Below are 27,150 nucleotides of genomic sequence, written 5' to 3'. Positions count from 1 at the left end.
GTGCTGTCCTGAATAAGATGTTACTGTGTTAACTAAAGGTAATAACAGTAAATGTGTACCTACATAAGTCTAGATGTTCTATTACAGTTCTCCACAATGCACAAGGTTCAGTGTTCTATCACCAGATTGACCAAGTAAAGAAATATATTAGAACTTTGTTGTTTATAAACGTTATTCTACATGGAACATAAGTATAAAATTGTCTATTTTCAGCTATTTGTTATGGACAGATATAGTATTATCCATATTCTTCACTAAAATTAATTAGATTATTAATATAGATACATGTTTATACTTCTGTTGCCTTTATTTCTAATGCTTCATATGCTTTTAAAAGGTTACAGTCTTGAACAATTAACGATTAAAATATAGTATTCATTTACAAGATTTATGATAACCTTGATTCATCAGCTTTGTCCTCCTCTGAATAAAATCTTAAGAAGTCGGAATAAAGAATTAATCCCTTATGAAATCCTTAAATGAAGTAAGTTCTAAATTCCCTTCATGCATTCCACTGCCACTCAGTGTACACAGTTCTATTCAGGTTTCTAATTAGTATTCGCACGCAGTGATTCCCACCTGGGTCATGTAGTACAACACCAGGAAACCGAGAGGGATGTAGCAAAGAAAGCTCTCAGAAGACCTTTACATGACACAATGTGTGAATCAATTTTAATTAATTCTGCCACTATAAGTCTGTCTGCTGTTTGGGAAAGATTGTTATCTGCCTCTGACATTAGAACAAGATAATGAGCAGGGCCAGTGCTGAACACTGATAGCAGAGGAAGTGATACCAGGGGAAGGAGCTCTTTGACAACCAAATATGCTAGAATAGTGATCATGCGGAACACGGAAACATTCATCTTAGGAAACCAATGCATCTTTTATGGGACACACACACAAACACACACACACACACACACACACACACACACACACACACACAAACACACACACACACACACACCAGTATTTTATTTTTTCATCAAGAATAAGAACATTGTCCATTTCAAAAGAGAACCAATGTTGATACACTCAGAGTTATTCAAGGCAGGAGGCTAAGGATAGAAGTTTCACCTATTCACCTTTGCTAGGATTCCTACAAAGTTTGCTCTAATGGGCTCTACACACATTTACTTGAACTAAAACTTTCCCCAAGGACTGATACACCAGAGCACATAATACCAGTAACAAAAACTACCAGTGAAGTAAACCAGCCTTCCCAATTCTGTTCTATTCATGAGTGGACATCAGATTACTACAAAAGCTCTTAAAATTCTCTTGATAAATTCCTCCCCCTTACCTTTTGTTTTAATGCTTTTATTTATCATTTTTAAATTTAACACATCTATGGAATGTATTTTGATATTTTCTTATAGTGCTGCACATAGTTCACTGTAATATATTTAATCTTGTTGTAATGTTTTCTGTACCTCTTCAAACAAAATCACTGGGGGATCTCTATATTTGTTATCAGCAGCAGGTAATGAAAATAAAGTGGATTGTTTTAAACCACGTAGCTCTGACCAGCCTGGAACTCTTATGTGGCTTATGTTGGCTTGAAATTGAAATTTCTCCATCTTAATGTGGTTTTGCATTGTAGGAGGATTTCCTAGGCGTCTGTCTCTAATTACTCCTGAGGAAGGGGGCCAAGGTAGAAGACATAAAGGATTCTACACTAATCTGGCTTGGTGACTTCATGCATTTAGTTGGTATTCAAAACATTCACCCAGTGTGAGGTTATATCCTAGAGTATGAACAAGCCATAAATAGCTATACTATAGAAGAAGTGTCTGGCCTTACACAAAACTGTTACCTGGTACTACTTGTATATCCTCAGGATGATTGGCCCTCAGAGTCCATGTAAACTATTCCAGAGTTCAATGCAGGAGGGGATTGCAGGCGACCCAATGTTGTGAGGGCCTCAAGTGCATAAACATAGCTGTTTTGTTATACAACTGAAAATAAATATCCATGGCCAAAGGCAGAGTTTCACAGTACCTGCCGGCAGAATATGTGTTCAAATTATTATTTTTGTGCAACTATTTAAGGGACTAATATGATTAATTACTGAAATCACTGCTGAGTAAGATGTGACCTGTCATCTGTCAGAGATGAAAAGTCAGATTCAAAAAAAAAAAAAAAGCCTTGTGCATCCCCATATGCTAAGATAAAAGAAAAAAAATAGAACTCTGACTTTCAATTCATTGTTTGCTAACTAAAATTCTTGATGATATTTGAAAATGAAACAAAACAAACTTAAACACAACTAAACAAAACCAAAACAAACTTATCTTGAATTCAAAGAAGCTACAACAACAAAAAGCAAGCAAGCAAGCAAGGAAGGAAGGAAGAAAAGAGATTTTACCAAAGGCTTATTTTACTCTTTCTGTAATTTTTCTTCAGTCTCTTCTATAAGCATACACACTTTAATTTGAACATATTTCCTTGTTTCTAGTCTCACTCTAAATATTTTTTTTTTAGTTTTTAATTTTATTCTTTAATTATTTTTTACAGTCCAGACTTTATCCCTCCTGGTTCACACTCAACTGTTCCACATCCACACCTTCCCCTTCCCCCTGTCTCTGAGGGGGTGTCCCCACCCCACACCTACCCCACCAGATCTTTTCACTCTCTGAGGCCCCAACTCTCTGTAGGGTTAGGTGCATCTTCTCTGACTGAGTCCAGACCCAGGAGCCCTCTTCTGTATGTGTGTTGCAAGCCTCATAGCAGCTGGTGATGCTGCCTGGCTGGTGGTTAATGTCTGAGTGATTCCGGGATCCAGGTTACTGGTCCTCTTACAGGGTCACCTGAGAGTTCCTACTCTAAATATTTCTAGGAAAATAGTTTTCCTTTTATGATTTTAGGAGTTAAGCATCACTGGGATTAAGTCATTCTTCTTTTCTTTTCTTTTCTCTTCTTTTCTCTTCTTTTCTTTTCTTTTCTTTTCTTTTCTTTTCTTTTCTTCTTCTTTTTTTAATGTCCAGGAAACTTCTTAAAGATATAGAACCAATAGCTTGCTTGTCATGACCGAAACGTTATTCATTAGCACTTGCCTAAGCACTCATTCCTCTAGGTAGTGATCAGTCTAAAATTAGCATTTCTGAAACCTTATATAGTCCACAGCTTGCATCAGTTGGTTCATATAGTCCCACAGATATATTTAGGCATCTCAATTTAGTATTTTTCTTTGTCTTAGTCAGGCTTTCCTGAGGAACAGCAATGCTTAGATGGGGACATGTGTTCTGTGCTCTCAATGGTTATATCATGAAATTAATAGACACGACTTCCTGGGCTGCTCAACCCATGCTCTGGACAGTGAGCTGTAAAACCTTCAAACCACAGAAATGTTGGTGTTATTCTTCAAATCCAGTGGCTGGCTAGTCCTACAGAAGAAATCAGATTCCTTTCTCAGGCCTTCAACTGTACAGATGAGCACTCTACTGAGAGGCAGTTGTATACATGTATGTTTTATCTACATTGTGCTTTTCGAGCAAGATTTAGACAGTTTTTCATTAAATATCTGGACTCTATAACCTAAACAAATTAATTCACTTTTTCTGCTAGTATATAAAAAAATGTGTTTTTTAAACACTTATTTCCTGATGGTCTATGTGAAAAGCAGACAGCTGAATCAACAGTTTTCAACCATTACCTAAAACAAAAACTGTCAAACACAGTCCAGTCTTAATTTATAATAGACTCTGGATAGATAAGGTTCATGACTCAAAGAACTTTGTGTTAATCATGGCATTCTCAGGGATTAGGCTATGACTAACATGAGTAGATACATAAAGTCTATTTGAAAACAATGAATGAAAAGATAAGGTCAGGGTGCACTTTTATCAGAGGAGAACTACCTCACTATCCACATACATGAGCTTTGCAAACTTTTTATTTTAGTAACTGACATTCAGTATTTACAAGACCTACAACTGTATTGTAATTGCATTTGCAACAGATACTTAGATGCCTCATAAAAACAGAAACATTCAACATTTTTTTAAAATCTTTTCATGGGTGATGTTTTATTCTCATTTAGAAAATTACAATTAAAACCTGCATTACTTTGGCCAATATCAATAGTTTTGATAGTGAGGTCTACATTTTAACACAGTTTTACAAATAGAGCTCATTGCAGTTAGTAATTGCTTGGATATAATTGTGTTTATTATATTTGTTGATATTTGTTTTCACTTTATAATGGAAAATGCTCTGTAGGCATCTATCTTATTTGTTTTCAATCATGTGTCCATCTTGAAGGACACAAGTTGATACAGTCTGAGAAGACAATGACACTCAGCTTTTCATGAATATTGAAGGAGTTCTCTGTTCCTTGATTCATATGCTAGGCTTCTCACTCACAGCATTTCATATTTAAGAGATTTTTCATACTTCATCTCTTTTAAATATTCATAAAAGCTATTGAAAGCAACTCATTTTTCTTATTTCAACAAAGATTTGAAAGTTCACCGCTAAAGGAAAGTTTTGTAGTTATGGAAGAACAAGAATTCCAAAGCATGTCTATATTAGCATGTCATGTTTGTATATAAATTGATTTTCAGTAATATTACATACTAGGTAAATCTCTGTCAAGTTGAATTAAAATTTCTTCCAGAATATTTTAAAATCCCAATGATATATCTATAAATAGTCCTTTTCCTCTCTAAGAAGGAATATATTAGAGAACATACAATATCTGTGAACTAACTATACTTGCTCTGAAACTCTGTTGCCAATACTGCAATCAAGTTACTAGTCAGAAGAGACTTTATTATTTACACATCACACTAGAGATGTAAGTTGATTTATTGTCTGAGTCCATTCTTGAAAACCAACTTCTCAACCACAATAATGACTGCTCCAAGAAAGCAACATTTCTATCAGGTCTATGAATATCTTTAATAGTGACTCAAATACCTACAAACTATTCCTTTTGCTGAATTTATAATTAATCAAAAAGAAAAGGCATAAACATTGATTAAAGGAAAGGTATATTTTATTAACAAATACTGTTAAAACCCAGACACATGTGTCAATTGCAATATGCATATATGTAAATAATAATTATTACATAGAATTTCAAATTATTTTGAGTAAACATAGGCATATTATAGCTTATAAGATGCATTTTGTAGTTATATTTGGTAACAGTAAGTGCTTACAACTTTAAAGGGTAAAATTTAAATTCACTTTGTTTGGGAAATTATCAATAAAACTATTTTCATAAAAATACATAAATGGTTAAACACTTACTAAAAATATTGACTTCAATAACTAACTACCTAGAGGTAAATTGGTTCACCCAGAGAAGCCTCATTCTCTACTTTAAATTGCTAATCGGTCAAAATAAACGATCTTTTCTCCATACCATCTTACACACCACAGAATAACTTATTTTGTGTGCATGTGTACTTGTGTGTGTGTGTGTGTGTGTGTGTGTGAGTTATCATTTTTGTATGTGCTTTGCTCGTAACATCATTATGTTAATATTAGATTATATTAATATTTATTTGTCCTAAATAGTTTTCTATAATGCATTCTGTTTTAAAAGTAATTCAGGTATACAATTCATCTTGAGATAATTGTTTACATTTAACCATAGTTTCTTTAGTAAGCTTAGCATTCTGCCGTTTGTTTCCATCAAAGCCAGCTATCTTATTTTACGACATACAGGTACATGATCAGGCCTGAGAACTTGGTCATGTCGGTCAAATGGACTCAGCTGTTTTCTCCACAGATTCTCTTCTAAGAAGATAAGAGTTCCAATTAATCATTTACTGTTTGCTTCAGGAAATATCTGTAAATAGTTAAATCTTGATAAATTGTTCATTCATGTGAGCAAACAACCTTCTCTAATAGAACTACAAGTGTCTGTGGACTTTGCTTTATAGATTTGCTTAGTGCTGGTGACCTCCTTTAACATGGGCCCAAATTTAGTTTTTCTGTACAAAACCTGTAAACTATTAGCTTATGACATTTTTCGGCATGTGAATATCATAAAATTACCTGAATGTAGGTTCATGAAAAAAATACAATATTAATACTAAATGCACCAATGGTTATATTTATATTCTAAGGAACATAATCACGTTAGTATTTTATCACACTGGTAGAGGTATAATAAATTTAGCTTAACATACTTATGTCATTGGGAGTTGTCCTCCTCCTAAAATGTTTTACGTTTTAAAAATATATGAAACCTAATATTATATGAATTTATAAAACAGAACAATATTCAATAGTATTAGGCATGGTGTCATATATCTTTAAACACAACACTCAGGACATAGAGGTAGAGAGATCTCTTGTTGGTTTAATGGCCTACAAAGTCTACAGAATGACTTCCAGTCCAGCCATTACCAGAGAGGGAGAATTTTGCCTCAAATGCTTCAATCGTTGGCACCTGTAGTCTATGTATGCCTCAAAGAAAAGAAATTAAAACCTAAAAATGATTTTTATAGATTTTCTTTCATTTGTTATGCTATAAAGTTGAGAAAACATGTCTTTCATTTTATTTAAGAGTATTAAACAGAATATAATAATATACTTTTCCTTGCTTGAACTAACACAAACTGTAGGAAGTAATAATTACCTACATATATAAGCCCAAACTAGTATGGTAATTCATATTTTAATATATGTTAAATAACATTAAAAATGCGTGTTTACAAAGTCACACTTTACCTATAAGGCTAGTTCTATATACCAATTTTGCTCAATAATGACAGACTCTGCAACAATGTCTCAAGGCAAAATATACTGATCACATTTGCACATGAGTTTTCAAATTATTCTACTGGAATTCATCAGATTTGCTTCAGTCAAACTTTTCCCTAATTTGATATGGTAACTTATTTAATCTTTTAGTTTCTGCCTCTAAAAGTTATAAGAAATAAGAAATGTATAGGTGAAGTAAATGCTTTCATTCATAAGGAGGCATAAGAATGACTTTCTTCTATAATGTTGTATGAGATTAATATATTTATAGAGTTGAATTTGGTTTAGTGATATGTGAATGCTCTTGATTTTGTATCTCCTTATCAATATTTTACAACAGTCTTAGTTTCTAGTGGCTACCACCAGTTCCCTATCCCCCATTGCTACATACCTCTGTTCAATTTCTTGACCCTCTGTACTTCTCCCCCATCTCTTCCCATACCTGATCCTGCCCCCTTTTGTCCTCCCCTCAATCTCTCCCTTCCAGAACCCTCCCATGATTATTTTCTTCCCCTCTCTGAGTATGAATGAAACATCTACACATTGGTCTTCCTTGTTCTTGGGTTTCATATGGTCTGTGAGTTGTATCTTCAAGGCAGAGGGGAGGGGGAAGAGGGTGAGGAGTTTGCAGAGGGGAGACCAGGAAGGTGGGAAACATTTGAGATGTAAATAAAATAACCAAAAAAAAAAAGAAAATCAATAAAAATTTATAAATTGAAAAAAATCAATATTGACAAAGATTGAAAATTGTCAGTGCTTCATGACAAAAATATTTCACTTTGGATTTTGCATTTTAGAAGAAAATAACATTTGTATATGTATTGTATTCTTTACTTTCCAAGATTTTGTTCCCAACTAAATCCATGGACCATGGTAACATAATATGATCACTCTAGTATCTATTAAATTGATATTTTATTTTGGTAGCAGAGAGATATTGTTTTCAGATGTATATTACTTCCTTTGTGGTATAATTAAGATCATTTCATGCAAAGATTTCATAACTAAAATACTTTAATTTCTTATTCCACAAATAGTCTGAGCATATTATTAAAATGAATCTTCTTTCCTTCTCTAAACAAACAAACAAAAAAACAAGATAAATAAATAAAGTAGTTGAATCTGTGAAATGGTCATTGACAAAATATGCCCTCTCATAACTTTGTTTATTAACATAATAGAGGCTACCTTTAGAAGGGACAGCCTCCACTGAGAAAGTGGCTAGATACAATTGACCTAGCTTATATGATGGAAGATTATTTTATAGATCAACTGATGTAAGCTGCCCACAGAGAGTGGCACTAATCCCTAGGCAGATAATCCTGGACTAAATAAGAAATCTAGATGGTCATGAGCTATAACAGGCCAGCAAGCACCTGTCCTCTCCTGTTTTGGGTTTCAGAGACTATTTCAGTTCCTGCCCTTACTCCTTCCATTAGTGACCTAAGACCTGTGAATTAAAACAATCTCTTTAATCACCCAAGTTACCTTTGATCATAGTGTTTCATCATAGCAACAAAAGGAATCTAGAAAAGGTGGTATATTGTAGTCAATAGACATCTGAAAGAATTATAAATTTCACTCTAAAAGAATATTTTAAAGAAAACAATAAGAGGATACATTTTAACATCAGCCATCCTGATAAATATATTTTCCAAGTTTTAAGAATGTATTGAATGAAGTAGTGATGATAATTTCTGATCCAATATAAGAAAGATTATAAAATATATTAATTTAACAATGTTCATAGCCTGTGCACAAAATTCTACTTTATACTGTTGAACACTCATTACTAATGTACACAAAGGTATGATGAGAAATTTACAAACTAGCTTCTAATAAAGTTAGAAAAGCTGAATCACCTAATAAAGCAAGAGAAGATAAGTAAGTATCTGTGTGTATACAAAGGACCTGTGAAACAATGATGCTATGGTAGACTGAGGACCTGTGAAACAATGACGCTATGGTAGACTGAACTTCATTTGTCAGGACAGATACGGGATAAATTAATTAGGTTGAATGACGAAGTTAGATTGTACCAACATAATAAGGCCAAAATGTTGCAAACAATATATTAAAACTATATTTTTGTAACATTCTCTGACAAAGTAAGCAAGAAAGATAGCACTTTGGAGACTCCAGCTTAATACATACTATTCAAGACCTTTACTGTGGTAGGCACAGAGTGCCCACTAAATTTGTTTATACTAGACTAACATAATAATAAATATATAAGTAATATATATATATATACATATTCGTAATATACTTCTACAAATTTACACTAATAACACATATCTTGATTTAAATATTGGCAAAACCAATTATTTCTAATTTATGATCTTTGAGTTGAAGACATCTATTTAGTACAGAAGTGGCAAAGAGTCATTAGTGCATGGGGGGGAAAAAGCATTTTTTTTTTAAATGAGCACTGTTTACTTAGTTTTCTGAAAGCCCATGAGTTTTGGAAGCTGAAAATCTCCTGGACTTTGAATGTTACCTTTTTGAATGTAAGCTTTAGATTATCCATCTGTAGTCATTAGTTTGACTGCTAGACACTAGGACTTCAACACACACGTATTAAGTTTACAAGTGATGATAATTACTGTGTTGTTTGAATTTCAATTAACCATAAGGAAGTAAATTAAGTCAAGGTGTAAAGTATCTAGAAAATGTTAAATACCTTGAGTAGTGAAACGGATTAATCCAATCCCAAGGAGTTCAAGTAAAGATTTATGTTTGTAAAGGAGGAACAGTTTATAATATAATAATCACCTGAATAAATAAGGCCTATAGTCACTGTGGAATACTTACATAGAGATTTTTAACTTTATTGCAAGGAACTGAGAACCTAAATTAATAACACTAATTATATAGTGCCACCTGCAATAAAGAACACTAAGTAAAAATTATTCAATTAAATTGAAATTATATTATTTACAAGATGTAGGAAAGAAATTTGCTAGAATTAATCAAAATACTGTTTTCAGTTTATGGGATAGATGTATTTATCATGATTTAGAGTTGCAAATTTTAACTCTATATTATTTAAATAGTAAAGAAGAGGCAGTTAAAATATAGTTTAGATTTAAAATAAGATTACCTTAATAGTATACTCATGCATAATTTTAAATGGTTATCTAACATTAAAGTTCTAAATTATTTTTAATGATCAAGAAAACATTTTGTTGCTGTATTTGAAATTTGTTGTCAACCTCTGTGGATGACTATGAAAAGAACACAGAACTTGAATATTGAACTTGAATCTATTTTCTTCTCAGTATTACTGCTTAATCTTGGGCTGGATTTTGCTAAGACATAGATTTATGTGGTCTCTTGTGTTTTGCAATTTTCATTTACAATTCTATTACAATAAAGAATGAGAATTATTTATAACAACTTTATTTATTTATAGTATTTTTGTTTAATAAATAATGAGAATTATTTAAGACTAAACTTAAATAACTCCCATATGATAGTATGCTGAACATGCATTGTCATATACTCCAAAACATATATATCTGACCATGATTTGATACTACATGTTTATTATATTCCAGGAACTGAGTCAAGACACAAGGACATAATTCTGAAAATATGGGGGAAAAACTATGAGTTTTCTATCTGGTACTGATTCTTTTTTATTAGTTTTTGGTGTGTAAAGTAACATTGACAGATATTATGTTCCCTAGAAACACTTATAAAAATATGAAGAATCGTGAACACAGGTTATATGAAACCTTTGAACATGCATGTAACATTCTCTGAACTCATTTTTTAAATATATTGATGTCAACTGAAGGAGGTAAAACACATCACTTACCACGCTCTCGTGAGAAAATGGACCCAACAGAACATTTAGCAACTCACTTATTGAATGCAGAGGCTTAGTTGTTAGTTTTCCCATATAATTATTTGTATAGTCATTGAGCAATTTGAATATGTATAGTAACATAATTTGATAACTGTATCTAGTTTTTTCCTAGATCTGTTCAAAATGAGCACTCACTATAATATCTTCCTCAGAAATAGCAAAAAAATGTCTTTTTGATATAGATCTCTCTTGTGAGGCTATGCCAGTGCTTGGCAAATACAGAAGTGGATGGTCACAGTTATCTATTGGATGGAACACAGGGCCTCTAATGAAGAATGTAGAGAAAGTACCCAAGGAGCTGAAGGGGTCTGCAACCCTATAGGTGGAATTAAAATATGAACTAACAAGTATCACCCCCCCCCCCCAGGCCAGAGCTGTGTCTCTAGTTGTATGTGTAGCAGAGGATGGCCTAGTTGGTCATCAATGGGAGGAGAGATCCTTGGTCGTTTTCCTTTAGAGAAGATAGAGGCCAATGTTAGAACAAATCTTTTTGATGCATCATCCATTAAATGGACAAATATTAGAAAGATGGGTACAAAATGACTGCAGCATTTACCCCTGACATATTTTTGTGTAGAGGAATTTTAGTCATGCAACATGGCTGCTTTGTCAAGGAAATCACATCCAAAGATCTAGGATTTTGTGAGTCAGCTGGAATGCAGTTCTGCCATTAGTACATAACTTTAAGTTAAAATTAGTTTGTAGAAGGAAGCAGCCATGATTGAAAGTGGTGTCTATTTGAGAGGAAGACAACTGAGGAATCAGGAAAGATTTGATCTAATGAGTCAAACATAAACTACAGCCAATTCTCAAGAGAATGGAATATTTAAGAGCAGCTTAGGGAGAAAGAATTGGTCACTTGGAAATCAGTGCAGTGAGTGCAGTGCTGTGGAGTTGAGTTTGTTCATGGAGTCATGCAGTTCAGTACATCCTTGTACAGGTCAGCAGACTGTTAAAACCAGAGAATAAGAAGGAGCCAGAAGATTAGAAAATATAGCCAGAGTTAGTTTTAAGTAAAGCAGAGCAATTCAGTGAAACTCTTAGAGAAGCCAGCTTGAATCAATCACCTAGCAGAGGAGTTTGACCAAGAAGAGCTGAGTAGAACCAAGCATCCAGAGTTCAGAAAGGACTATAAAGGGTGAGCTTCATCCATTTGCCTGAGAATTTCATAAATTTATTATTTTTAAGAGCTGAGTAGTACTCCACTGTGTAAATGTACCACATTTTCTGTATCCATTCCTCTGTTAAGGGACATCTGGGTTCTTTCCAGCTTCTGGCTATTATAAAAAAGGCTGCTATGAACATAGTGGAGCATGTGTCCCTATTACCAGTTGGAACATCTTCTGGATATATGCCCAGGAGAGGAATTGCTGGATCTTCCAGTAGTACTATGTCCAATTTTCTGAGGAACCACCAGACTGATTTCCAGAGGTACAAGCTTGCAATCCCACCAGCAATGGAGGAGTGTTCCTCTTTCTCCACTTCCTCGACAGCATCTGCTGTCACCTGAGTTTTTGATCTTAGGCATTCTGACTGGTGTGAGGTAGAATGAGTGAGGTAACCCAATCACAAAATAAGTCACTTGATATGCACTCACTGATAAGTGGCTATTAGCCCTGGAGCTTAGAATACCCGATACATTTTTCAAAACGCATGAAACTCAAGAGGAAGGAAGACCAATATGTGGATACTTCCTTCCTCCTTAGAATAGGGACCAAAATACCCATGAAAGGAGTTACAGAGACAAAGTTTGGAGCTAAGACAAAAGGATGGACCATCCAGAGACTACCCCACTTGGGGATCCATCCCATAATCAGCCACCAAATGCAGACACTATTGCACATGCTAGCAAGATTTCTCTGAAAGGACCCTGATATAGCTGTCTCATGTGAGGCTATGCCAGTGCATGGCAAATACAGAAGTGGATGCCCACAGTTATCTATTGGATGGAACACAGGGCCCCTAATGGAGGAGCTAGATAAAGTATCCAAGGAGCTGAAGGTATGTGCAACCCTATAGGTGGAACAACAATATAAACTAACCAGTACCCCCAGAGCTCATGTCTCTAGCTGTATATGTAGCAGAAGATGTCCTAGTTGGCCATCATTGGGAAGAGAGGCCCCTTGGTCTTGCAAACTTTATATGCCCCAATGCAGCAGAATGCCAGGGCCAAGAAGTGGGAGTGGGTGGGTAGGGGAATAGGGCAGGGGGGGTGTAGGGGACTTTCAGGATAGCATTTGAAATTTTAATGTAGAAAATATCTAATAAAAAAATTGAAAAAAAAAAAGAAAGGGTGAGCTTTTTCTGTAGTTAGTTTCAGAGGCTGAAACATTCTAGGCCTAGGTCAGCAGATGGAGGGTGAAAACTGAAGCCTTCAATATCCAGGCTTATAGATTAGGTTGGATGGAGCCTAGAAACTTTCAAACCTAGTAATTGGGATTGTTAGATAAAAACAGTCTGAGCTCAGCTCAAGGCATGCATTCATAAAGCTTTAGAATAGCTCTCATTGCTTCCTTTCATCCAAGGAATTATAAGAGATTTATTTTTGACCTTATGAAAATAGAATTTACAACTTTTGTAAATTTTAATGTGGAAAGGTGCCTTGGGATCTATTATTACTCACCTACTTTATTTGATATATGTTACATTGAATTTAGCATATGTGTGTGTGTGTGTGTGTGTGTGTGTGTGTGTGTAATCCCTTTGCTTATATAGACAGAAAAACAGATATACTAAGTAAAATAATAATATGAAATATGCTACACCACTTGCATTTTCTGACTATTGGTTTCCTTATTTCCTTTTGAGAGAACAAACCATCTGCCCAAGTAGAATCTTCATTCTTTCATTCACCGACTTGCAAAATTTCTATGATTCTTTTAGTTCTGTATAGACTAAAACTGGTTCCAAACGAGAAATTCCCTGAGATTAAGTGTAACAAGTATCAAGAGAAAGACTTATCATATTACTCTCAGATATGTAATCTAGAGGCTTAAAATATGACAATGGGTAAAGAAAAGCCCAAAGCAGGGTAGGCATACCAAGAAAAATGACTATTTCATTAAGTGTCTATTGAGCTCTTTGAATCAAAACCCTTGATTTTGTTCAGTAACTCCTTTAGCTTCATTATGTTTGAGAATAAATTCAGTCATGTGAAGTTTCAGTTGATTAGAACGAGCTCTAGTGGATCTTTTATTGACACACACACAGGCACAGAAACATACAACAATGAATATTGCATACTGCATACAGTACGTATCATATGAATGCTGAAATATTAAATTACATAAGTATTTAAAAAGTATTTGTTAGCTGGGAGTGGTGGCGCAAGCCTTTGATCCCAGCACTCGGGAGGCAGAGACAGGCAGATTTCTGAGTTCGAGGCCAGCCTGGTCTATAGAGTGAGTTTTAGGACAGCCAGGGCTATACAGAGAAACCCTGTCTCGAAAAACCAAATCTCTCTCTCTCTCTCTCTCTCTCTCTCTCTCTCTCTCTCTCTCTCTCTCTCTCTCCATGATTGAAAATGTAATATTTATCAAAAACACATTTAAAAATATATTTCCACTTTAATTTTGTAGCATATTACTATTCAATTTAACGCTGTGATTTTAGATTTCATTAATGTTGCTTTGTAGACCATTGAAGACTGGTCTGGTTAATCTTCACTGTCAGCTTTACTACATTTAAAAGCCAAATGGAGAGATGTCTACCCGTGTGTCAGTGTGGATATTTTCCATTTGGTTTGACAGCAGAAATACAGTCATCTTGAATGTTGGCAGAACCTTCCATTGGCTTAGGTTTTTAAATTAATAAAAAGAGGAAAAGAGTGTTGAGCATCAGTGCAGATGTGAGTTGTTCATCGGCCTCCATCCTCTTCCAAACGATACGGTCCACTGAGTACTATCACTGAGCCCTGTTGAGTTGTCTTTTATCACGTATTTTATTACAGAAATAAGAAATTAATACTGTGGGGATAATTAGTGGTTTCTATGGATATTAAAAATAACAGAGGTCAAATGCTACATTCATATTTTAACATTACTTCTTACCCATCAAGGATACTATAACACAAAATAAATGTGTTACTTCAGGGAAGATTTTTCAAGTCTGTTGAATATATACTATATCAACCAGAAACTGAATGCTTATCCAAGACTATCCCAACTTATAATTACCAAAGAAACAGATAATAAATTCAAAATAATTCTAATTGATTTGATGCTAAACCACTCTCTTTTCCCATGATTAATCATATAAATATTTTATATGGTTTCTCTTTATCTCAAAATATATACATCTTATACTGACAATCAGGTTACATTTTAAGAACCTAAAGATTCCTGCCATTATTGTCATAAATGAGTAACAAATTCATTTCCTGCCATATTTGGCTGAAGACAGTGAATGACAATTGTTATGGGTGTATTAACTGACAGTTAAGAGCACACTAAACTTGAGACTGTACTTTTCTCACTACATGACACCTTTAAGTAAGTTCACACCATTGGAGTGACACTGCAAGTAATGAATCAACACCAACAGACATCAAGTTTCATGCACTACCGGGCTGTAGTGGCTGGGTTTGGCAACTGTATAGGGGCAGTCTCTGGATGCTCTTTACTCCAGTCTCTGTTCCACACTCTGTCTCCATATTTCCTCCTGTGCGTATTTGTTCCCCCTTCTAAGAAGGACCAAGCACCTACACTTTGGTCTCCTTTCTTGAGATTCATATGGTCTGTGAATTGTATCTTGGGTATTCTAAGATTCTGGGCTAAAATCTATTTATTAGTGAGTGCATACAGTGTGTGGTTTATTTTGTTTGTTTGTTTTGACATACTCAGGATGATATTTTCTAATTCCATCCATTTGCTAAGAATTTCATGAAATCATTGTTTTTAATAGCTAAATAGTACTCCATTGTGTAAATGTACCACATTTTCTGTATCCATTACTCTGTTGAAGGACATCTGTGTTCTTTCCAGCTTCTGGATATTATAAATATGCCTTCTATGAATATAGTGGAGTATGTGTCCTTATTAAATGTTGGAGCATCTTCTGGGTATATGCCCATAGGTTTGGCTGGGAACACAGGTCTCTATGGTTAGGTTTCAGGACTAAAGCTAATTCCGAGTCGATCTTGGCTTCTCTCTGCTTGCTATATTTTGCAATATCATGACCAATTTTAAGATCCAGGAGCCTCTACCCACCTGGATTCACCTTCTATTAAACAGTAAGCTAAAATAAACCTCTCTCCTCTTGGAAAAATTCTTCTTAGAAATTGAATATTTCTATAAAATTAACTAAGTTTTTAAAGTCAAACCAATGGAAGAAGTATAGTTAGTTTCTGGTTGAGTCTCATAATTTTTGTGCTTTAAATAACAAAGTTCCTATTTCTCTAATAATATGAAGTTAATTCAGATAAAATAGAAAATCAAAAGAACAAAATGCAGGGCATGGTGACCCATAACATTCCTGACTGTCATAGAGAATGCACAGGCAGTGTATATATGCAAACTTTATTTTCAAGATATATTACACAGATAAATCTCAAAAGATTTCAGATAATAGCCAGAGATACGTGCCATTGAAATATGGGGAAAATACTTAGAAGCTAGTATTTCCTAATATGTTATAAAAGGAAAGAAAATTTAGTGTCAACATTTGTAGGTAAACAGGAATGTTAAAGGGTACACATATGCATACATATTTAATATGTATAGAATCTTTATAGGCATAATATGGAAAAGAGAAAATAGTAATTTTACTATAGCAAATTAAACTGAAAGGAGCATATATTTTGTATCTCATGCTAAGAAAATATGTACCTGGTTTTGCTTGGATGGATCTGCCTTGACAGCAAGAGGCACACTGTAACCTTCAATTTGTCATTGTAACATAGAAGGTATAGGTTAAAGGATGTTGTAATCAAACTTGACTTGTGTCAGTTCTAAAATCAATATATCACTGACACAAAATCACTACCCATGACATTACTTTAGGAACATGGCATATTACAGTGATATACTTAAACATAATCTTTTAAGAATTTAGTGCAGGCAGGTATTCCACCCACTGAATAAAATGATAATTTGTCCATTAATTTCTCTAAAAGATAATTTCATCTTGATTTAATTTATAATATTTAAATAAATCATGTTACTTTAAGATAAAAACCAATATAATTTTCTGACACAAAACAATAGATAATATGAATGTTGAATTAAATATAATCTTTCTTTTCATTAGTGATGTTAATACATCCTATAAGACACCATAACTAGATCTTCATGGAAAGGCTACAAAGGATTAAATGGTGAACTAAGGTAAGTGAGTAAAATATTTTTATCTCTAAATTAATATATATATATATATATATGTTATTACATAATGAAAGTATGTTTAAGTATCCTCATAATTTATCACATTTAGACAGTTTAAATACATTAATTGACACTCAACAAATATATACACAATGCTGAATATGTACAAGAATCTTAGTCAAAGTAAATTACCTGCAAACATTGCAGTTATTATAATATAAGTGCAGTAACATTGAAAATAAAGGTGTGATCCTCAACAAAACTGGAGAACCTGGATAAAATAGACAAATTTCTAGACAGATACCAGGTACCAAAATTAAATCAGTATCAGATTAATGATCTAAACTGTCCCACATACCCTAAAGAAATAGAAGTAATCATTAACAGTCTCCAAATGAAAAAAAGCCCAGGACCAGATGGTTTTAGTGCTGAGTTCTATCAGACCTTCAAAGAAGACCTTATTCCACTTCTCCTCAAACTACTCCACAAAATAGAAACAGAAGGTACTCTACTGAATTCATTCTATGAAGCCACAATTATTCTGATACCTAAACCACATAAAGACCCAACAAAGAAAGAGAACTTCAGACCAATTTCCCTTATGAATATCGATGCAAAAATACTCAATAAAATTCTTGTTATTCAAATCCAAGAACATATCAAAACAAATAATAATCATGATCAAGTATGCTTCATACCAGGGATGCAGGGATGGTGTAATATATGGAGATCCATCAGTATAATCTACTATATAAACAAACTCAAAGACAAAAATCACATGATCAACTTGTTAGATACTGAGAAAGCATTTGACAAAATCCAACACCCATTCACAATAAAAGTCATGGAAAGATCAGGAATTCAAGGTCCATAACTAAGTATAATAAAAGTAATCTACAGCAAACCAGTAGCCAACATCAAACAAAATGGACAGAAATTTGAAGCTATCTCACTAAAATCAGGGAGTAGATAAGGCTGCCCACTTTCTCCCTACCTATTCAATATAGTACTCAAAGTCCTAGCCTGAGCAATTAGACAACAAAAGGACATCAAGTGGATACAAATTGGAAAGGAAGAAGTCAAATTATCACTATTTACAGTTGATATGATAGCATATATAAGTGACCCTAAATAGTCCATCAGGGAACTCCTAAACCTGATAAACTGCTTCAGTGAAGTAGCTGGATATAAAATTAACTCAAACAAATCAGTGGCCTTTCTCTACAAAAAGGATAAACAGGCTGAGAATGAAATTAGGGAAACAACACCCTTCACAATAGTCACAAATAATATAAAATACCTTGGTGTAACTCATACAAAGGAAGTGAAATATCTGTATGATAGGAATTTCAAGGTTCTGAAGAAAGAAATCGAAGATCTCAGGAGATAGAAAGATCTCCCATGCTCATGGATTGGCTGGATTAATATAGTCAAAATGTCTATCTTGCCGAAAGCAATCTACACATTCAATGCAATCCCCATCAAAATTCCATCTCAATTCTTCACTGAGTTAGAAAGGGCAATTTGCAAATAAATCTGGAATAACAAAAAACCTAGGATAGCAAAAACTATTCTCAACATTAAAAAAAAAAAAAAAAAAAAAAAAAAAAAAAACTCTGATGGATCACCATGCCTGACCTCAAGTTGTACTACAGAGCAATTGTGATAATAACTGCATGGTACTGGTACAGAGAAAGACAGGTAGAACAATGGAATACAATTGAAGACCCAGAAATGAACCAACTCACCTAGGGTCACTTGATCTTTGACAAGGGAGCTAAAACCATCCACTGGAAAAAAGACAGCATTTTCAACAAATGGTGCTGGCACAACTGGCGGTTATCATGTAGAAGAATTCGAATTGATCCATTCTTATCTCCTTGTACAAAGCTCAAGTCTAAGTGGATTAAGGAACTCCACATAAAACCAGAGCCATTGAAACTTATAGAATAGAAATTGGGGAAAACCCTAGAAGATATGGGCACAGGGGGAAAATACATGAACAGAACAGCAATGGGTTGTGCAGTAAGATCGAGAATAGACAAATGGGACCTCAAAACTACAAAGCTTCTGTAAGGCAAAAGACACTGTCAATAAGAGAAAAAGGCCACCAACAGATTGGGAGAGGATCTTTACCAATCCTAAATCAGATAGGGGAATAATATCCAATATATACAAAGAACTCAAGAAAATGGACTCCAGAAAATCAAATAACCCTATTAAAAATGTGATGCAGAGCTAAACAAAGAATTTTCAACTGAGGAATACCTAATGGCTGAGAAACACCTGAAAAAATGTTCAACATCCTTAATCATCAGGGAAATGCAAATCAAAACAACCCTGAGATTTCTCCTCACACCTGTCAGAATGGCTAAGATAAAAAATTCATGTGAGACCAGATGCTGGTGAGGATGTGGAGAAGGAGGAACACTCCTCCATTATTGGTGGGATTGGAAGCTGGTAGAACAACTCTGGAAATCACTCTAGCAATTCCGCAGAAAATTGGACATAGTACTACTGGAAGATCCAGCAATACATCTCTTGAGCATATACCCAGAAGATGTTCCAACTTGTAATAAGGACACATGCTCCACTATGTTCATAGCAGCCTTATTTATAATAGCCAGAAGCTGGAAAGAACCCAGAGGCCCCTCAACAGAGGAATGGATACAGAAAATGTGGTACGTTTACACTATGGAGTACTACTAGCATTTAAAAAAACGAATTTATGAAATTTTTAGGCAAATTGATGCATCTGGAGGATATCATCCTGAGTGAAGCAACCCAATCACAAAAGAGCACACATTAATATTCACTCACTGATAAGTGGATATTAAACCAGAAACTTAGACTACCCAAGATCCATTTTGTAAAACACATGAAACTCAAGAAGAATGAAGACCAAAGTGTGGATACTTCGTTCCTTCTTAGAATGGGGAACAAAATATTCATGGAGGGAGTTATAGAGACAAAGTTCATACCTGAGATGGAAGAAAGGACCATCCAGAGACTGCCCCACCAGGGAATACATTCCATATACAACCACCAAACCCAGACACTACTGCATATGCCAGCAAGATTTAGATGACAGGACCCTGATATAGCTATCTTTAAGAGGCTATGCCAGGGCCTGGCAAATACAGTAGTGGATGCTCACAGTCATCTATTGAATGGAACACAGGGTCCCTAATGAAGTAGCAAGAGAAAGTAACCAAGGAGCTAAAGGGGTCTGCAACCCTATAGGAGGATCAACAATGTGAACTAACCAGTACCCCATCTCTCTAGTTGCATATGTAGTAAGGGAATGCCAGGGCCAGGAAGCCAGAGTGGGTGTGTTGGGGAGCAGGGCAGGGGAGGGTATTATAAACTTAGAGTGGGTGTGTTGAGGAGCAGGGCAGGGGGAGGGTATTATAAACTTTACATTGTTTTATGAGTTTATATATATTGAACACATTTTAACAGTTGATCCCACTAATTTAAATACACTTCTTTTTCTCATATCTCTAAGATTTGACATCTCCCTTATAATTCCTTTCCTTATTCCTAGAAAAGTTCTGTCCCTACATTTAAATTTAGAGTGTCCTAACTAAAATTCATCCGCATCTCATAACTTGGTAAGACACGCATTCCATTTCTCCCAGAAAAACTCCTGCTTCTCTATATAAACTTGGAATAGATCTCTCCTTTGGACTCCATTCCCATAAGAAAGTGTGGTGAGAAGACTGCCTTCTGTATAGGAGCGCTGCAGACACAATTAGGATAGGGACTAATGCATTCTGTTATGACTGTCTTCTTGGTTCACATGCGCACACAGACACACAGACACATAATTCTCACATACAGGAAGAATTAAAATTATTCTAGAGATTTATTACTGCATCATAAGTAAATATGAACACAGTAGATGCTATCATTGATTATCCAAATTAATCTTTATATTATTAAAAAGATCTAAAAGTAATGATGTAAAGTAAGAATTCTCAAACCTTATTTTTATTAGATATTTTCTTCATTTACATTTCAAATGATATCCCAAAATTCCCCTATACCCTCCCCACGCCCTGCTCCCCTACTCACCCACTCCCACCACATGTTGTTTATAATTCATATTTATATTTTCTTTTGCAATAATTACCTCTCAGTGGAGCCTATTTATTCATTTGCATGAGGATGGACATTTTAAACCAAATAATTGAAATATGATTTCATTAGTTTTTTGATATTATAAGAATTATATTATTAAGTTGCCATAAGTAGAAGTTAAACAGATTAACAGTTAATACTTATTTGACTGATTTATATCTTTCTATTATATCACTAATGGCTAAGTATTGGTGTGGGTTAGGGGCTGGGAGTTAGTTGTTTTCTAATAAATGTTTGCTCAGGAATTTGTCATTCAAGTTTTGAAAGTTCCTGAAAGAGAGGCATCTTATTTTGGTCATTTTTGTAGTAGTTTTTAAATGTAAGGTATCCATTGTGTACATATGAGTTTTAACTATATTTTTACAACTTGTAATTTTCCCATTAAACTTGTTTATATTGATTTAAGCATGGAGTTATTAAATGAGTTCATTGCCTGTTTAGGAAAATTTTACATTTCTTAAATGCTAAAATATTTTATAATGTCAACATTCATAATGCTGTTGTTACATCTGTCTTTGATGATGATTAATGTAGTTTAGGTATTGCAGCTCTGTGGGCTAGCTACTATCTTAACACCCTCATTAATCAAAACATAAAAGTGACCCAGAAGTCACTGTTAGAGTTTACAGGATAGAGGTCTAGTCTGTGCAGGATCTATTCTTGTAGCAGAAAAGAAAGAGATCTTACATGTCATACAAAGAGTTTCTCCAGGAATGCAAGTGCAGAAGGAGCTACTAAAGTCACTGCAAGTCACCCCAGCACATAAACACCTTCTGCACCCTTCTGTTGGAGCTTCTATTCCAATTCTAAAACAGTTCAACAAATTAGATTGCAAATGACTGTAGATGCATGTAATAACTATCTGTGAAAAAAGAGGCCATGAATTTAAAAGGGAACAAGGTGGGTGGGTTATACAGGCGAGGTTGGAGAGAGAAAAGGGAGGAAGCAATGATGTAATTATGTTGTAATCTCAAAACTACAAAATGAAACAAATAAGAATCTAGCAGTATGATATAATATGGCATTTGGAATCAAAGAAAGGTTTCATATTGGTCTGTGCTTGTCACTTCCATATTTCCTAAGATTTTTATTACTCAAGGAGACAGTTTACTTTAATCAACTTCAAGAATCAATCCCAAGTTATTTTCTCAGATTGGAGGTGGAAAAACTTCAAGATCCAGAGGAATGGAGGACACCAAAGACACAAGATCTTCTAAACACAGCAGCGTCAACACATATATGAACTCACAGAGGCTGAGGCCTCAAGTGCAGAGGCTGCACAGGTCGGAGCCTGGAGATACAACCATGGTTAATGAAAGTGGAGAAAAGCTCTTGTGTCTAACACATAAGCTATGTCCTATTGATAACCACTCACAAATAAACAGTTTCCCTCTGAGGAGTATTCCTGGGTGGTCGAATCACTCTTAAGTCCCCATAAACAACTGTAGATGGCAAACAAAAAACAAACTCAGTGGTATTTTTGAAGATTTTTTTTCTTGTCTTAAACGCTTCTTATGAGAATGCTTTCCCTCTATTTCTATTTTTCTTACTGACATTTGTTTTGCTTATATATAATGATTTCTAATTTTGTATTTTTAGGGGACATCTGTTTGCCCCATTATGTGTATCCCTGTAGCTGTGTCTCTTGTACTTTTTATTTAGCTATTTATTTTTCTGTTATTTGTTTATTTGCTTTGTCCTGTTCATGTTTGCTTGCTTTTATTTTATATTATATTGTTGCCATTCTTAGGTGTTTTTATCTAATGATCCAGAAAAGATGTGGATTTCATTGAATGGCATAGTGGCCTGGATCTGCAAATTGTTGAGGACAGCGTAACCATAATCAGAATATAGAATATGAAACATGCATTTCTAATTCGAACATTAAGCCTTTTAGTACTGACATTTTGAGAGATTATGCTGAAGTGTTCTAATTTGATTCCACCATCTTCACATAGAAATAGATATTTCAAAAAATGAAACTCATTCATTACATATTCTCAAACATTCCCTCTTTTTTCTTTAGTATAAATATATATTTGAATCATTTACAGTGTTCACTAAACAACAATTTTCTTTTCAGAAAAAAAAAACAGAAACAGCTGTAAAAATGAAATTTACAACCTAAGACAAGAATCTAGCCCAGAATAGTTCATTAAAGTAACAGACAGAACTTATGTTTTGAAGTTTTAAAAAGCTGTTGTTTTGGGGTTTTATTGCTGAGAACTGATACCATGACCATGGCAACTCTTATAAAGGAAACCATCTAGTTGGGACTACCTTACAGTTTCAGAGATTTAGTCCATTATCATCATAGTCATAGGAATCATAAAAGCATCCAGACAGACATGATGCTGGAGGATCCGGGAGGTCTATACCTTGATCTTCAGGCAGCAAAAGGGGACTGGATTTCATATTAGGTTCAGCTTTAACATTTATATGGCCTCAAAATCTGCCTAAAATGTCACACTTCCTCCACACCTCCTAACAGTTCCACTCCCTATGGCCAAGCAATCAAAAACATAAGTTTCGAAACCCCACACCACAGGCTTTATGCAATACTGATCTTTGCTTCTTGTCTTCAGACTTCCAGTGATTTATACTTATTCCAATCTTAAAGAGGCTTACTCTACTAGGTTAATCTCTATCTTGAGATCTAATACACTGCTATTTTGAGGCCACACTTTGTGGCTAAAGGATTCTGTAAGGAACAGTAAGTAAAATTCCAGACACTGCTGTCTCTAAAGTGCTCAAAATTAAATATGTTTCAGATATACTGGAGAAAATGTCTCTCTAAAAACAAATATATTTCACAAAGGACTTTCTTGTCTTTGGTAAGAAGTGACATGGAGATTTTTGTCATGTAAATATCATCTTCAATAAATCAATTCATGTAGAATGCAATAAAATGAGATAAATTCATTTAAATACTTTAGAAAATCAGAAGTGAGGCCCAGTGGTACACCATGAAAATTCCACCCCTTAGGAAGTATAGGAGGGAGAGTCTGAGTTAGAGAGGTAAAACAGAGAGAAACAACACTGTTAGAGGCAAGTAGCCATTGTCAAATCTTAAAGCAATAATTAAGCATGTCACTGTGGACAGAAATCAATGCTTTTCCTTCACAACTTTATTGCTCTCATTGAGTCTGCTTCCTGCTGCATAATATAGTTAAGGTCTGTAAGATGAATTATTATATTTATACACTCAAAGTCTATTTTCTCTGTAACAAAGCTAAAATAACTCACCGAAAATTGCTGGTTTTGACTTCTAAGAAATCTAAATAACTGAACTGCTTATTGGTAACACTGACATTGGCTTTTAAGATATGTGATCTATGGATATGCAAGTACTTATAATTTTCATAAAAAAGGCTTTTTGGTATATTTTTGGTAGAAACACTTATATACTTTATATATCACTGCTTTTTGCAATAAAAGAAACACTTTACTCTCCTTCTAAACATAATTACAACTGATACATTATGATTTGGGGCAGAAGTGACAATCCAGAACCTATTTTGTTCCTTTAAATCCCCTCTCTTCATTTTAAATTTGACACAATGATTAAAAATGAATATGTAGATGAACTGTTGGTGATTCTAGCCAGTCCATTGACTCTGATGCATGAGTTGTTACATTTGGATGTATAGCTGCAATAGGCTGTAAATATAAATTGTGCATCCTGATATTTCATGACCTGCAAGATAATGCACTCACAGAGTTAGGAATAGGGAAAAATGCATCTTGATTTCATTTCAGAATATGATCAGAGCCTTATGATAAAGAAGTTTGTTCATGTAGTATGGGAAATTTTACTTTAGCATATCTCAGAATCCATATAATTTTTGATTCATCAACAAAATTGAAACTTTGAAGTACTTTGTACACTATGTAAGTAGAGCTAATATGGTGACATCTTCTACCTCTCTGTGTTCCATTTATTTCTTCTGGCTTTCAGCTACTGAGCCAATCTCCTGAAAATGTTCTCTCACCACCGAAATCTTCATTTCTTATTTCTTCTTTTGTTCTGACCTATTTTCTTCCTTTTTTAGCTCCAACCCAGAACTGAAAAGCTTTGTTAGCCGTTATTCTCAGCAGCAATGGGCAGAGTTCCTTTGGAAATAAGTGACTGAAATCGCCTAAGATAGACTCTGCCCTCTGCAGCACAGAGTAATTGGCCCTATTAATTTCCCAGGCTTCTTAGACTAGAAAGAAAGGGCAAGGGAGGGAGCTAAGCTTCTAGAGAGTCTCCAATAGCAGAAAAGGGCTCGGAGAAAATCATGAAGAAGACATTTTTGGAAATGTCATATTGTTAAAAATAGACTTCTTTGGCCTTGGTATTCTTATTTATCTATGAAGATATCTATTCTTTGGCAGTCTAAATGTCCAAAGTTATTTTATAATATTATATTCTTCCTTGAAATTGTAAGTGAAGAACTCTGTTTGATTGTCTACATTCAACTAACAATTACTTCATTTTCCTGGAAATCATTATGAAGATTTGATGGAACATTACCTACCCATTAAAGGCCCACAAGCACATTTTAAACCCTTACAATGAGAGTCAGTTGGTATGTGCTACAATACAAATTGAGTGGCAGCTCCCAGCTATACTCCTATTCTTAGTGCCAACACCCACTATAAGAGTTATTCAGCAGATCTTCCAATGTGTTGGAGTAAAATCAAATTTCTACAGGTAAAGATACTATTTTATCAGTGTCATAGATACATACAATTAAAAGTTACCATTATAATATAAACAAAAACTTTAATATTCATCATTGCAATGTCATGTGAAAAGGACTAGCATTATATTTTATTGTGTAAGATCAGACCCACATTTTGAATTTCTGTTCCATGCTCATACTGAAAGTTCTGCTATTTTAAATATTATATCAAAAAGAAGTGCTCATAAAACACGAGGAAAGAGTTCTGCTCTGCTTATAAATACATGAGGCACGATCTCAGGGAATTTGTGCTGAGGTGTAGCCACAGCTGTGAGTAACCAGAGGTTAATAGAAAGGGCTCAGCTCAGTGCCCTCAGGCTTTTGCTGACTTCCCTAACTCACTCCAGCTTTATTAACCCAAGGGGAAAATTGGGTTAGGAAAAGCTTTGTGAAACTCCGATGACTCACAGGAAATGGGTTTTCTCAGGTAAGTGAATAAAACTCATCATAATAAAAGTTTTCTATATTTACAAAACTACCAATGTACCAATGACACTAGGGAGTAGAGACAGCTGGTATTCATTTCAGAACTTAGCTGAGAGATTATAAAATACTGTATGATAGTGGCATATGACAGTTTTGATATTTGTATTATTAGGTAAATATTAGGAGTGTGTTAAATAAGCTCAATTCTCTTAAAAAATAAATGGAAGATAAAGAAGTATGTATGGTAATGTATTGATGTATCCTATTTAAAGCATTTTTAAATAGTTAGGAAAGTAAGTCAAAATGATTTGACTACTGAGTTGGATCCCTAGGACTCCCGTGGTGGAAGGAGGGAACCAGTTCCCTGTTCCCCGCTAATCCTCTGACCTCCACATGCAGGTCACTGTGTGTCATGCAGGTCACTGTGTGTGCATGGCCCCCCAGCCCCCACATGCACACACAAACACAATTTTTTAAGACAAAAAAACAAAAACAAAAACCTTTCTCAAGTACACAAAGGGTATTTTCAAGTTTTACAGTGAGAATAGTCTAAAATTATCACAAGAATAAACAAGATATATGCCCACAATAAGAATTTGCAGTGTTCCTCATTATCACATCTGGCCATCAGATAAGGAAAAGTTGTCAACTAATTCAGGGTGCCATTTTTTTTTTAATTATAAATATTTAGTAGTCACTAACTGGAAGAGATTTTCTATTTTACTCTTGTATAAGGATATTTCTAATTATTTTTGTCAGTATATTTATATCAACAATTACAATTTCTTTTCTAATTTCTATTTTTAACTTTTATTGGTTATAACACTTATTTACCTTTCAAATATTATCCCCTTCCCCAGTTTCCCCTCCAGGGACACCCCTATTCAATCCCCCCTCCCCCTGCTTCTATGAGTGTGTTCCCACACCCACCTACTCCTGC

The 27,150-nt window shown here is 34.5% G+C and overlaps 1 protein-coding gene across 6 annotated transcripts in view; it reads right to left on the bottom strand.

The window, feature by feature from the left end:
• Window positions 1-27,150, bottom strand: part of Cdh12 (cadherin 12) — a 1,149,544-nt gene that overhangs the window by 1,026,641 nt on the left and 95,753 nt on the right. The gene's annotated exons all lie outside the window — the stretch shown is intronic.

The sequence above is a fragment of the Mus musculus genome, chromosome 15 (genome assembly GCF_000001635.26).
Source record: "Mus musculus strain C57BL/6J chromosome 15, GRCm38.p6 C57BL/6J".
Classification (NCBI taxonomy): domain Eukaryota; kingdom Metazoa; phylum Chordata; class Mammalia; order Rodentia; family Muridae; genus Mus; species Mus musculus.
This window is presented reverse-complemented; position numbering and strand designations above follow the sequence as displayed.